A 15,458-nucleotide genomic window follows, 5' to 3' on the forward strand; every position below is an offset into this window, starting at 1 on the left:
TAGGAGTCATGGTCTATTTTGTATCGAAAAATATATCTGAGATGTCTGATACGTAGTTTGTGATATGTAAATATTTTTTTTAAATATAAGTATTGGTTTTTTTCTTCTGGAATCAATCTATTTATCTATTCATCCATAACTTCAGCATTTAATCTATGAGCTTACATTGTGTTCAATTTGAATGGGTTTTGTTGTTTGTTGAGTTTTTAGTTTCATTTGAATGGGTTTTGTTGTTTGTTGAGTTTTTAGTTTCTTGATATTTGAAATGGAATCCATTGGCATGGTGGCTGTAGAACAAATGTTTTCAAGTTTGTGTATATGAAATTGGATTTTCTTCATTCCAGAAAACCATTTGAATTAGGACTTTGTGAGTACTTGAACAATATTTCTAAATTCAACCCTTTTTTGGCATGTAGAATCGTAGTCAAAGCTCGAGTACTGAGTTATCAGGGTTCTTGAAAGTATTGATTTTGGAGTTTTTCACACACATTGTAGATATGTTAATGGTGGAGCAATTTGTTTGAATTCAGAATCTGATCATCTAATTCACAATCCATGGAGGACAAGATATTCCCTGCTTGGTCTAAAACTGTTGAAGAATGCTTAGAAGAATATGATGTGAGCTTAGAGAATGGTTTAAATTCTCATGAAGTGGAGAAACAACGTCAAATATATGGATGGAATGAGCTCCAGAAGAAAAATGGTACACCTTTGTGGAAGCTTGTAGTGGAGCAATTTGATGACACAGTTGTTAAAATACTTTTGGTGGCAGCTGGCATTTCATTTATTCTTGCCTACATGCGTGATAATGTGTCTTCTGAGGAGGGTATAACAGCCTATGTAGAACCCCTGGTCGTTCTCTTGATTCTAATCCTTAATGCCATTGTTGGAGTATGGCAGGAGAATAATTCTGAGAAGGCTTTGGAAGCTCTCAAAGAAATGCAATCTGATCATGCAAAGGTCTTGAGAGATGGACATTATGTTGTAGATCTTCCCTCCAGAGAACTTGTTCCAGGAGATATAGTGGAACTGAAGGTGGGAGACAAGGCTCCTGCAGACATGAGAATTGTGTCCCTCAAGACATCCACCTTTAGGATGGAGCAGAGCTCCCTGACTGGAGAGAGCATGCCTGTGGTCAAAAGAACATATCCAGTCACCCTGTGTGACTATGAGTTGCAGTCAAAAGAATGCATGGTGTTTGCAGGAACTACAGTTACCAATGGCTGTTGCACTTGTATTGTTGTGAGCACTGGCATGTCTACAAAGATAGGTAAAATTCAGGCACAAATTCAGGAAGCTTCAATGGAATGTCATGATACCCCTTTGAAAAGAAAATTAGATGAATTTGGTGAAAGACTGACAAAAGTGATTGGTGCTATTTGTATTCTTGTCTGGATCATGAACTACAAATATTTTCTTTCATGGGAAGTCATAGATGGGTGGCCAAAAAATATCAGGTTTTCCTTTGAGAAGTGTACTTACTACTTCAATATTGCTGTAGTTCTGGCAGTTGCTGCTATACCAGAGGGATTGCCTGCTGTGATTACTACATGTTTGGCTCTTGGCACTCGAAGATGGCACAAAAGAATGCTATTGTGCGTAAGCTACCTAGCGTGGAGACTTTGGGTTGCACCACAGTGATTTGCTCTGATAAGACTGTTACTCTTACAACCAATCAGATGTCTGTCAGTGAGTTTATAGCCATAGGGCACAGTGCTGGTTCACTTAGAGAATTTACTGTTGAAGGAACAACATATAATCCTGAGGATGGAAAAATATTGGATTGGCCTGCACATGATATGGGTGCAAATTTAGAAACTCTAGCAGAAATTGCTGCAGTTTGCAATGATGCAGGGATATCTTGTCAAGGTCACCAGTTTCAAGCTACCGGTATTCCAACTGAGGCAGCCTTGAAGGTTAGTAATTGCTTAGATAATTGATTTGTTTACTAGTTTTCATGTTTTGTTTCACCATGTGAAAATGTCCAGGAATTTGGGAATACCTGGACTAGTAATGAATAGTAGTGCAGAGGAATAACGAACAGAATGAAATCTCCACTTTGAAAAGCAAACTATGGAAAGGAAACAAAAACCATCCTAAGGAATAATATATGACACATTTTTCCAATCAAGATAGAAGTCTGATTTCATGATCATTACGTGATTCGTTATGAAATGGAATGTCTGATTTGATCTGATTTCATGTTTTGTTTCACCATTTATTTATGGGTTCTCGTGTGATGGTATTGGTTGAAAAGATGGGAGTTCCAGAACCGGTGGCAGGTGATACAAGTGTCGTTCTTAACAGTGGCACAGTGAAATTAGGTGATTAATTATGCCCATAATCTGCTTAAAACATCTGATTCAGAATTTAAAAATCCTATCTTTTTGAAGGAAAGCATTGTATAATTGTGATTGGTTGGTTTTGTATAGGTAATTGTGATTGGTGGATACAAAGATCAAAGAGGTTGGCTTTAATGGAGTTTGATTGTGATCGGAAATCCATGGGTGTTATTGTCAAGGAACCATTGGGACAAAATCGTTTGCTAGTGAAGGTTCTCTCGTTTTGTTCGAAGGATTTCAATTGTGTACTTTGCATTGTTTCTATTTGATAATTATCATGATAATGTTACATTATCCCATATTGCTTTGACCTTTCATTCGTGCACTTTGCCTTGTTTCTATTTGAAAATTATCTTGATAATGTTACACCATCCATGATTGCTCGTTAAAGGATAACTTTTAAACTGGATTGGAAAAGTTCTAAAATTGCATATTTTCCCATACTTTGCCTTTATCTATTTGCAAAACATCATGATAATGTCATGTCCAAGATGTTTGGTTAAATGAATTGAAAAAGCCTAATATTGTAAATTCTTTTATATTTTCCTGGTATGTTTTCTCAATACATTATGATAATGCCATGCCCAAGATACTATGATAATGTCATGTGGCAGATATTTCGGTAAAGTATAATTAATTTTAAAATTAGTAATTTCAAAATATTTATTATATTAGGGTAATTTTATATAATTATAAATAGTTATAATTTTAATATTTCTTAGAATTATTATAGAAATGATGATAGAAAATTATTGATGATATAGACATGGAAATACATATTTAAAATATATATATTAGTTTAATTTCTAGTATTTGAAATGTAATCAAGATTATGGACACAAATGGCTGGGTACTTTGTATTTACTTTCTTAACATGTATTTTTTACTAAGAAAATAAGTCAAAACAACTTTGTTTGGCAATATTAAAGTTTAGCTATTTTTGCAGGGCACCATTGAAAATTTGCTTGAAAGGAGCGCTTTTCAACAACTTGCAGATGGATCAGTGGTTGAATTAGACGATGCATCAAGGGAATTACTCTTGAGGAAGTTTCATCGAATGAGTTCAAAGGCTTTGCGTTGTTTGGGATTGGCATACAAGGAAGATTTGGGAGATTTCAATGATTATGATGGAGAGAAACATCCTTCTCATATGAAATTGTTGGATCCAACCAATTACTCTGATATAGAAAACAACCTTATCTTTGTTGGTCTTGTTGGATTAAGAATAAGTTTTGGCATTTTTAAGGATTACTATGCCTACATTTTTTCTTGAGTCTCTTATCTTTTATCTAATATGATGCTTGAAATATGGCCCATTGTGGACATTTTTATATTTTTTCCTCCCTACCTCTTCCCCTAGGTTTTTGGTAGGATACCTTCTTTTCTCAATGCATTGTATTCTTTTCTAATGAACATACTAACATGGCCAACTTCAATTAATAGGATCCTCCTCGTAAAGAAGTTCGCAAGGCCATTGAGGATTGTGGAGATGCAGGTATTCGAGTAATGGTGATCACTGGTGATAGCAAGTCCACAGCAGAAGCCATATGTCAAGAAATAGGAGTGTTCTATGAAGGAGAGGATCTCGGTGGTAAAAATTTTACTGGAAAAGAGTTCATGAAACTCCCTTTGGATAAGCGCGTTGAAATCTTGGCAAAACCAGGTGGTCGAGTTTTCTCTTGAGCAGAACCAAAGCATAAGAAGGATATAGTTTGGATGCTCAAAGAAATTGGTGAAGTTGTGGCAATGACTGGAGATGGTGTCAATGATGCCCTTGCTTTGAAGCTTGCAGACATTGGAATAGCCATGGGAATCACTGGGACAGAGGTATGTTTACAATTTCTTCCACAAGATTTTCCATTTACTTCTTTTGTTTTTTTCATTCCCCACTGATTTCTTAGGAGTTTGCATTGACACGAAATTATAATTTATGTTTAGAAGGAGTATTTTATAGTTTCTAATAAGGTTAGTGTCTCCTGCATGTGACCTAAAGGAAGAATTAAAAAGGATGCACATTAGATTTCACTAGCAATATTATAAGGTTCTAACTTGTGATGTTGTTTTCATCATTATTATTCACTGCATTTACTATTCTTTTCAAAATATAAACATGTATTATAACTTTTCAATCTAAGTTGCTCATCTTAGTGTTTTTTTATCATGTTTTTACCTTAAAACATCTCAAAAATTTATTTAGGCATCATCTGAAATATTAGGAAAAAAATATTGAAGCCTCTAGGCTATTTTGAATTAGGGACCTGTGCCCTAGTAAGATGGATTGGTAGATGGTTTTATACCCATATTAGTTTTTGGTACACAATTAAATGTGTGTGATATTATAGAAATATCACATTAATAAAGTAATCCCTTTCCAAAGCTACAGAAATAAAAAAATTGGGGGATGAATGTTTTGTTACTTTCATAATTTTATCTTTTTTATTTAAAGTGAAAATTATCACAATTTAATGAAAGATCATTCTTCAATTACATTACTATGTAAGGAATTTGAGGCTTGCACATTGTGTACACATTTCTTTGTGTGTTTTAGGTTGCCAAGGAAGCATCAGATATGATATTAGCTGATGATAATTTCAGGACTATTGTTTCAGCTTTTGCAGAAGGTCGTTCCATCTACAACAACATGCAATCTTTCATAAGGTATCCATTTCTATGTCTAGATACAAATATAAAAACTTTTTATCAAGTTCATTTTCCTCCAAGTTTAGTATACTCCTTTTTTGTACTCTTATTTTTTGGTATTCATTATAGGTACATGATCATCTAATATGGGAGAGGTGGCTTCCATATTTATAACCGCTATGTTAGGCATGCTTGAAGGCTTGATATCTGTGCAACTTTTATGGGTGAATTTAGTCACGAATGGTCCTCCAGCAACAGCTCTTGGATTTAATCCCGCTGACAAAGATATAATGCAAAAACCACCTCGTAAAAGCAATGATGCCTTGATTAGTGCGTGGGTGTTTTTCCATTACATGGTATTTATCCTTTTATACATTTGGATATTTTTTATTCTTAAAATCTCGAAATTCTGTTTTTTTCTTCTTTAATCATCATCTTTAATGTTTTTCCCTCTCTTTCAACTGCAGGTTAGTGGTTTATATGTTGGAATTGCAACAGTAGGTGTTTTTGCTTTGTGGTACACATATGATTCATTTTTAGGGATACAATTCTCCACGGATGGCCACACATTGGTAACCTTTTCGCAGCTCAGGTCTTGGGGAGAGTGCCCATCTTGGGAGGGTTTCGAGGTTTCACCATTTTCCATCGGTGGGAAAACTCTCTCATTTTCCAATCCTTGCGATTATTTTTCAACTGGAAAAGTAAAAGCTACAACCCTTTCCCTCTCCGTATTGGTGTCCATTGAAATGTTCAACACATTAAATTCTCTATCAGAGAATAATAGTTTGCTCACTATGCCACCTTGGACTAAACCTTGCTTATTGTTGGCAATGTCTATTTCATTTGGACTTCACTTTCTGATCCTTTATGTTCCATTTCTGGCCAATATCTTTGGCATCGTACCCTTGACTTTAAGTGAATGGTGTGTAGTTATAGTAGTTTAATTTCCAGTGATTATGATAGATGAAGTGTTGAAACTAGTTCATAGGAGAATGCGTAAAGGACATAAAAAATACAAACTTGTTTAAACCACCTGGTCATATTAGTGTAAAACAATATATATTCAACCATACTTATTATATAAAGTGTGGATTGACATGTAGATATTTTTTTATCTGGACTAATTGGGTGGATGAATGTATCAAGGGAATTATGTATCTACAGATGGCATACATGCCATAAACGTTTTTCTATGTTCGGAATAGTTCTAACTACCTTTATATTTTATAAATAAAAGGAGAGTTAGGGAAATGTAGTGTTGTTATGTCCTTCTGAGATTTCAAAAAATACTTTAAAAACTTGTATTGCGTTAAAATTTCAATATAATCAATGGTTGAAAAGTTATTTAGACTTGTGGATTTTATTTTACAAGGATATGAATTCAAGATCTATATCTATGGTAACTCACTAAACTTAGATGTATGTTATTGAATTTTGAATATGAGAAGTTTTCTTATACCATAATTAGGACAGGGTGTGGCTCAAACTAGGTTTCATGTCATAGCTTTGAAACTTGAAACAAGTAACATTCAACATGTTTTTGTTGGATGTGAATATTATAACAAATGAGTATCCTATGTTTACATGATTTAAGTATTTTATGTTTATAAATTTATGAATTTATTTTATAATTTAACTTACCCATTATGGGTAGAAAGTGTTAGATATGTTATTATTTTCTTTATTCTATTAATATCAAAATATTTAAACATTATTGACCTTTAAATTTAAGGTTTCCTGAAATTGATATGGTCTTTTTTTGTATATTCATTATATTGATAGACATGCTTTGAATGGGATCCACATATTTTTCAAATTTAAACATAAACTAGCAATTGCACCAAATGTTGCAAAGGAAACAATGTAACGTTGTAGCATAGGAAAAATTAGCATAGAAGTAAGAAGATGTGATATATTATGCGATTTAATTGACTATTTGAACTATAAATATGAATTGTTTTATTTAAAAAGAAATTTTAGGTTTGGAGAATTGTTTGGATAAAGTAATTATTTTTTTGTAGCCTAAGGTCATTATAGATACAATATAGAGTATATTCAATTAAGGACACAACATATTGACTATATATGCAGCCATATAATTAATGTAGAAATTATGTTGAGTTATAGCGCAATATTTATGAATATAATGAAGAGTATCTGCAATGATAATTGCTATCATTGTGAAATTTATTTGCAAGTCAAAATACTTGGAATTATAATAGTGAAAATTGTTCGCCATCCTATGTTGGAGCCGTGAAGGAAATTGCATGAGCCTAATGGAATGTTGATTTGTGAAACCAATCCCATTCATTGGATTACAAGCTAATGTGAAAGAGTGCTATGGATTGGGGTTGTTGTAGGTGAAAAAGTGATTGTGAATAATGGAATTGGACTATATAAAGAAAGCTTAAGTCAACCATAGTTAAATCACCTTTGTGGATTCATAGTTTTAGCTTAAGGGTTGACCTCTATTACAGTGAGAGTTGATGCAACAGGGAGACTATGGTTGGGTGGAGTGTCGATTTTTCACAATCAGTTAGTAGATACTTCCTAGAAATATAGGTGTTCATAACTTGTGATTATGTTGTGTTAATGTTGTTTTTTCATGGATTATATTATTTTCGAGTCTGTTAAATTCTATTTGCAAGTTTAAGCCTGCATTTTAAATTTATGATTTACGATGACCAAATGGTTTAATTATATTGTATAAGAAACTTATCTTAATTTCTCGCATCCCCTTATATCAAAGAATTTTGATCCGGAGAAATCTGCATTGGCATATAGAATGAACATGTTTGATTTGCAAGCCTAGAGAAAGACAGACATCCATGAAAGTTATCATTATTGGATTTAATAAGTAATTCAAATGATATCCTTGTTTGTTGCAATCTTTGGCTCTATTACTGCCAACCATCACATTAATAGGTGAATCTTCGAGTATACTTCTTAATTCATGCTAAGGTGTAACACACGATAATCATATTTTTTAAGTAAGGATTAACCTGGGTATTGCTTTAATATTATTCCATGTTAGAGGTTTATGGATGTTGTTTGATAGTTGTATTGCACAAATCATCTTGGTCGCAATTCCTTACATGTCACTCATTGAAAATTATTGCAATTAGGGTATGAGGATCGACGATTTCATCATATCATAACACTTTTTTGGCAATGTTCAATTTAGGTTCCAGAGATTCTTCGTCTCATAGAAGTTCTTTACTATTATCTATGCCCATAAAGATGATGTAGATATCTACATCACTGATTTTCCAACCACAACGTCATCAATCATGTTTTGAGATTATGATATGACCGAATCAACCACTTTATCCTCTTATCTATTACTGTAAATCATTTTTTTTAATATCATGATTGTCGGAGATTCCTTCCTCATTGTATAAAGCAATAAATTTGCTAATAATATTATGGTTTTGTAGATGGTTTCTTCTCCTTTATCCCAAGACATCCATGGTTCATTCTATCTCTCTCTCTCTCTCTCTCTCTCTCTCTCTCTCTCCAATATCATGATGATGTATTTTGACTACATATTAGCTCCTAACCTTACATATGAGGGGGGAAATATTATCACCTAAAACTATATCATATCAAGATACAAGTGATTAATGAAACCAACATCATTAAGGTGAATTGTGGCATTAATATACCCACCAAATTAAGTGCTAAAAAATTATGGAACATTAGATTTTGTATATTTGTGCTAGTTTCCTTCATAAAACTCATGCAATTGCACAAGTTTTCTCCACAAAACTAACACAATTTTCACATTGCCCTTCAAAGACATGAAAGTTAGTAAATTCATTCAAAATGACATAATTGATTCAGGAAAATATATCCACATTGCTTCAAGTCTAAGTTCCAAAAGGCTCTATTCCATTTTGTCTTTGGTGCATGTAAATCATGAAGAAACATAGAGATCACTTTTCCTTAAGTGACCAAAAAATTGTCAAGTCCAACAGGCATGAACCTCCTCCACAATTCAACTATAAAACAATCCATGGGTATGCATTTCCAAAGTTTTCATCAGAGTTCATAGGTATTTTTATGATTGTACTATAATTCTTGAGTTCCACCTTCTTGAAAATTATTTCATTTTGCATGTGTGTGTGGGGGAGGGGGAGAGGAGAGAGGGACTGAGAATCATCAAGAACCCTCCTAAGGGGGAGGAAGATGCCACTGCTTGTTGCTTCTTCATAGTGTTTTAAAACATCATTTTATGTTACCATTGGCTTAATAAAGGTATACTTGATTCATTATTCAATGTGTCATTTTTGCTTGGTCATTTTATTTTTTGATATTTGTTTTTCTTACTTATTTTTACGATGCATATTACTAAGTCCATTAATTGGACATATACTTTTTTTATCACCTTGGCTAAACAATTCTCTGAACACACATTCACTAAAATCTCAACTCTAAATGATTCATTATGGGAAATAATGGAACACTTACAAATAAAGGACTTCTAACTAAAATTGAGTGGGGAAATTCATTTACTGATCATCTTCCATGAATGATCACATCAATAATGATAATTAAACATGCACAAGTGTTACCAATAAAAACATTTAAAAATAAAACCTATACTAAAACCTCTAATGGCTCAAATTTTTTAGTTATAGGAAACATTTGTTGAAACCTCGACTATGAATGGCATAGGCTGTAGTAAATGGTTTTTCAAAAAAAAAATCTCAATCTTACAACACTAAAATCCTTTGTAAAAACATATGGGACAAGGTGTTTTTCTCCTAGTGATTGGGAGGGGAGGTGCATGTTCCTAGTTCTAGGTCCATCCATTAAAGCACCAATAGTCACACTTACTATGAATGACATAGGTGTTGGGAATAATACTGAGATGGCTCGGGTGAATCAGTATATAAAAATCAATAAATTTTTCATTTCCATAATTAGATTTATATACACTACTTCAGTGAAGGGAACTCGTGTGTGCATGCAACTATTCTTAAGGCAACCAATGTATATCCAGTGAACTTATGATTCAATTAATTCATCATATGTTGATCTTTAATCAGTGCAGCAGTACTTTATTAAACATTAAACAGTAACCATGTGCAATAATAATAGAATAAACCATCACACATAAGAAACACACATGAACACCAAGATTTAAGGTGGAAACCCAATGCAGGGGAAAAACCACCTGCTGTTGTTGTCTCTGTCATCTTTTAATATAAAGAATAATATGTTAGCAATCTTGTACTGGTGCTGACTCATACTAGTATGCAGGCACCCACTTGCAAAAGGCTACAACCTTCTCTCGTTTTCCAGCTTCTAATGGAAGGGAGCTACAACCCCCTAGCTCTTGTACTAGCGATGTGTTTACTAGTACGTAGGTGTTGGCCTATGGAAGGCTATGACCTTTTCTCTTCTTCCAGGGACCATGTTTCATTAATTTTCATATTGGATGCTCCTGGTACTATTGACGGGTTGGAATTCTCCGCCAACAGCAAGGGGTACCTCCCCGGTGTAGGTTCCCAACTAGAGCATGCACCGTTTGTGATAGGGATCCCTTATGGTATGTAGGCCCAGACGCCATTCAGTTTTGTTAAGATTTCTTCGGAAGGAGGCGAAATATGAACTAAATTGAAAGCATGTACCTCAATAAATACAAGGAAATAATTGACAAATATTTTATGCCACATAAACCATGAATAGCTAGACTATAAACAACATAAATCTTATGTAAAGTTACTGTTAGTAGGCTTCAAATAAGACTCTTGTTTTCCAAGATAAAATTCTTAGTAATTGTAAATCAATTCACAATGATCAAACATTTATGAGCATAAACAAAGGTGCAGTCAAACAAATTATACCAATACCAAAGAAATAGTTCACCAGCATGAGCATAGAGTTAGTGAATCAAATACCATTAATACAAAGCAACAAAAATTTTGGACTATGAGACAGCATATGAGGAAACCTCACATCAAAGAGCTTTCAGGAACATTCGATCCATCAAGTGAAGAAAATACTCATGGCATTAGAACATAAAATATCTTAGGAATCCAATCTTGGAAATGTACAATCACTCCTTGTATCAATTTGAAGGACATAAATTCTCTTAAGTAATGTATATATCTCCAAAAGAGTCCTTAGAAAAATCCATTTACAAATGAGGCATGAGGGTATATTTATAGGGTGAGAGTGACTCCTGGCCTACCCTTGACTCTTGAAATTCCTCATGACTTTTTATCTACCTGGTGACTTTTGGTATTCCACGTGACCTTTCATATTCACAAACAAGTTCTATGCTACTATAGAACATGGCAATATATTTCTACCTTCCTTCTACCTTGGAGCTAGCTTGACTTCAATATCTGTTGTTGACCAAGATCATGCATTTCCATAACATCGATTCCTTGGGTCGTTTTAGCAACAAATTGGGCTCAAGTGTCTGCATAAATGACAGGGACTTGCCTTCGCCACTTCAATCCTACACATGTACAAAATCATAAATTAATCATCAAGAAAAAATGTACTTTGATGAAATGCAAGATATAAATATCACAATTAATAACGAGCCAAAATTCTTAGCCTTGACATCTCTTGCAATTTCATGGTCACAAATCTGTGCATTGATACGTTCCATGTCTTGGCATCAATCATTTATTTCCTTGAGTGGTTAGATTATCATTGTTATAGCACCTTTCACGCTCATGTTCATCCTCGTCATACATGTTGGCCATTGTTGCATTATGTTGCTTTTAAACATTTGCAAAGGTGCTAAGTAAATGATCGGTTGAGGCCTATATTTATAGTCTTAGGTCGTGCAAGTGGGGTCACATGGGTCACAGGGCCTGATATAGGTTAGTGTGCGACCTTTGTGACCCATACGACCTATGCGACTTGTGAAATCTTTGTGACTTATGCGACCTGTGCAACCTATGTGACCTTTGCGACCTGTGCGACCTATGCGACCTTTGCGACCTATGCGACCTATGCGACCTGTGTGACCTATGTGAACTTTTCTACATGTGCAGCCTATGCAAACTTTGCTACATGTGCGACTTATGCGACCTATGTGACCTGTGCGACATGTGCGACTTGTGTGACCTTTGTGACCTTTACGACCTGTGTGTCCCATGTGACCTGTTCGACCTTTGCGACTTGTGCAACATAATCGACCTATGTGACCTATGCAACCTTTGCTACCTGTGTGACCTATGTGACCTTTGCGACCTATGCAACCTGTGTGATTCATGTGACCTGTGCGACCTTTGTGATCTTGCGACCTATGTGACCTATGCGACCTGTGCAACCTATGCGACCTGTGCTACCTGTGCGACCTATGCGACCTTTACGACCTATGCAACTTGTGCGACTTGTGTGACCTTTGCGACCTTTGTGACCTGTGCAATCTTTGTGACCTGTGCGACCTTTGCAACCTCTGTGACCTGTGTGACCTATGCAATCTTTGCGACCTTTGCGACCTTACAACCTTTGTGACCTTTGCGACCTTTGTGACCTGTGCGACTTGTGCGATCTGTGTGACCTATGCAACCTTTGCTACCTATGCGACCTTTGTGACTTGTGCGACCTGTGCAACCTGTGCGATCTTTGCGATCTTTGCGACCTATGTGACCTTTCCGACCTTTGCGACCTGTGCAACCTTTACGACCTGTGCGACCTGTGCGACGTATTCGACCTGTGCGACCTATGCGACCTACGACCTATGCGACCTATGCGACCTTTGCAACCAAGGCGAACTTTGCGACCTGTACGACCTATGCAACCTATGTGACTTGTGCAACTTGTGTGACCTTTGCGACCTTTGTGACCTTTGCGACTTGTGCAACCTATCCAACCTCTGCGGCCTGTGAAATATTTGCGACCTTTGCGACCTTGCGACCTATGCAACCTATGTGACCTATGCAACCTTTGCGACCTTTGCGACCTATGTGACCTGTGTGACCTGTGCGACCTATGCGACCTGTGCGACTTGTGTGACCTGTGCGACCTTTGCGACCTCTGCGACCTTTGCGACCTCTGCAACTTGTGCGACCTATACAACCTATGTGATCTTTGCGACCTTTGAGACCTATGCAATGTGTGCAACCTTTGTGACCTGTGCGACCTGTGTGACCTTTGCGACCTATGCAACCTTTGCGACCTGTGCGACCTGTGTGATCTTTGCGACCTTTGTGACCTATGCGACCTTTGCAACCTTTGTGACCTGTGCGACCTATGTGACCTATGTGACCTTTGCGACCTATGCGACCTAACCGACCTGCGACCTATGCGACCTTTGCGACCTGTGCGACCTGTGTGACCTTGCAACTTGGTTTGGATTATGAAAGAGACACAAATCTTTTCCAGACTTTTATGGGGTTTCCTAGCTTCCGAATAGACTCTAGGAATGGGCAGTAGCTACAGAAAAGGTGAAGGGGCTTCAAAATTTAGAAGAGTTGGAAAATTTTGGAGGGGTTGTTGTAGCAGCTACAACAATTGGCGATTCACTGGTAGAATTCAGCATCTCGGCCCACATCCCTACAATAGTTTGAGTCTAGATAACGATGCAAGGGAATATTGAACAGTTACTGTGGGTACCTATTACCTTGACCTTTATAGATATGCCTTCTCTTTGTGTCTCATCCAAGTCTTGTTAGTTAGTAAACATCCAATTAGGATTTCACACATGCCAATAGTCGATGATGATGCAGAGAATGAGGCAGAGGGATAATTATATTTAGAATTTTAAAATAAGTTTGTGGTGTTGCTCCACTTCCAGCAGGCCTGGACAGTACCCTGATGGAGTCACTCCAAGAAATCACAAACGTTGCTCCGCTGCCAGTGAGCCTGGACAGTACCCCGGCGGAGTCGTTCCATTACCTCTCTGCACAGGAAGCCGTTATCAATCCTTTACTTTTTATTTAACTTCATTTTCTTTTATGTGTAAATTTACACTTATTACTGGGCGTTCATTGCACCAGGGTGGACGAGGGATCCCGACTTATTTTACGAGTAGGAGAGGTTGTTTCTTGTTTGAAAGAAACTAAAAGATATCCTTATTTAGGTTTTCCTTCATGTTAAGCTTCCGCATCTCATCTCCAGTTAACAAGTGAACAAACAAAACAAGTCATTGAAATAGTCACAACCATGGTGAGCACAAGGTTCAGGTTAAGGGTATAGGTCATTCAAACTGATTAGGGTTCGCCATGAGCAATCTGTTCTTATCTTCCTTGTAAGTAAATTAGACTCGTAGGAAAGATATCTAGGAGGAAACTTTGATGGTTGGTTCTAAGAGAAGCTACACATTGTCGTGACCATAAAAACTTCACACAATCATTAGGGCTCGAGTTTTAATTCTAGGGTTTCTGATGACCAGGGAAGCTCTCCTATGGTTTCAACATGTGTGAAGAGCTTGAAGTAACGCAGTTTAAGGTTTGAGCAAGTGAAAAAATGGCATGAGAAATATATTCATAGTACCAAAGGTTCGAAAGCTTCAGGCTCATGGAGGCTCAATCAGGTGGTATGCGAAATAGAGGGAATTTCCAGTTGAGGTCCAAGGCAAGTGTTTGTTAAGCAAGAAAAATATGTATGATGTAATGCAATGGATAGGGCTTATGATACAATGTAATGCTATGTACAGAAGAGATAAGCTAATTGCAATTAAAAGACCAATGCAATGCATATGCAGAGGTTTAACAGATTCCATGTAATAATAAGAAAATGCAAGGACATGAGTGCAAAATAAACATGTAGGGAACTAACTACCTACAATAAAGAAAATGAAGCAAGAAAAATTTAAATCATAAAGCAAATTTCAATCAGCCAACTAATAAGAAAAACTAAAACCTAACTAGTCTAAAACCCTAAATCCTAATTTAACCAAAGCATAGGTCGAGTTATGTGAAATCAAACTTCCAATGCAGCCACCGCAGCAATTCCCAACCTACAAAAACAAAGATGACAACAATTAGAATTTGTGGAAAGAGTTGTGCAAAACATAACATGTTTACCTGTAAAGCATGCACAACAGCAAGAACATCTCGTCCACCTATAGGGAAATGTGTTAGAGAATACCTTTCAAGGCAAACTGCAACCCAATCCTGGTAAACCGAAACACAAGTGTGAAATTTATATTCATCCAGCCATAACATACATCTGTTTATGCTTAACCCTAAATCCAATGCAAGTAAGGCAAGATGATGTCAGCTAATAAAGGAATCTGCCAGATTAATCTGATTGGAAACCCTATCATGATGAAGAGGATGATCAACTTGATAACCCTGAAAAGAGGGGCCTCTGTCAAGTGTAACTGAGATCCCTAAGGATTCAAACACAGAAACCCTAATTTCATAAACCCTAGTTTGAAATTGTTCATGGACTTTGTCAAGGATGTTAGGACCTGACATAACCATCAATGGAAGTTGAAGTGCCTCATCATCTTGGCCAACATCTGAACCTTCAAACAACACGCCATCCAATATTGGTAGC

The 15,458-nt window shown here is 36.2% G+C and overlaps 1 pseudogene; it reads left to right on the forward strand.

The window, feature by feature from the left end:
* The first annotated feature begins 555 nt into the window (after positions 1 to 555).
* LOC149219978 (calcium-transporting ATPase, endoplasmic reticulum-type-like) lies at positions 556 to 6,010 on the forward strand (annotated as a pseudogene).
* The last annotated feature ends 9,448 nt before the right edge of the window (positions 6,011 to 15,458 follow it).

The sequence above is a fragment of the Pinus tabuliformis genome, chromosome Q (assembly GCF_031772625.1).
Source record: "Pinus tabuliformis cultivar Carrire ecotype Pingquan chromosome Q, CPIR1, whole genome shotgun sequence".
Taxonomy (NCBI): Eukaryota; Viridiplantae; Streptophyta; class Pinopsida; order Pinales; family Pinaceae; genus Pinus; species Pinus tabuliformis.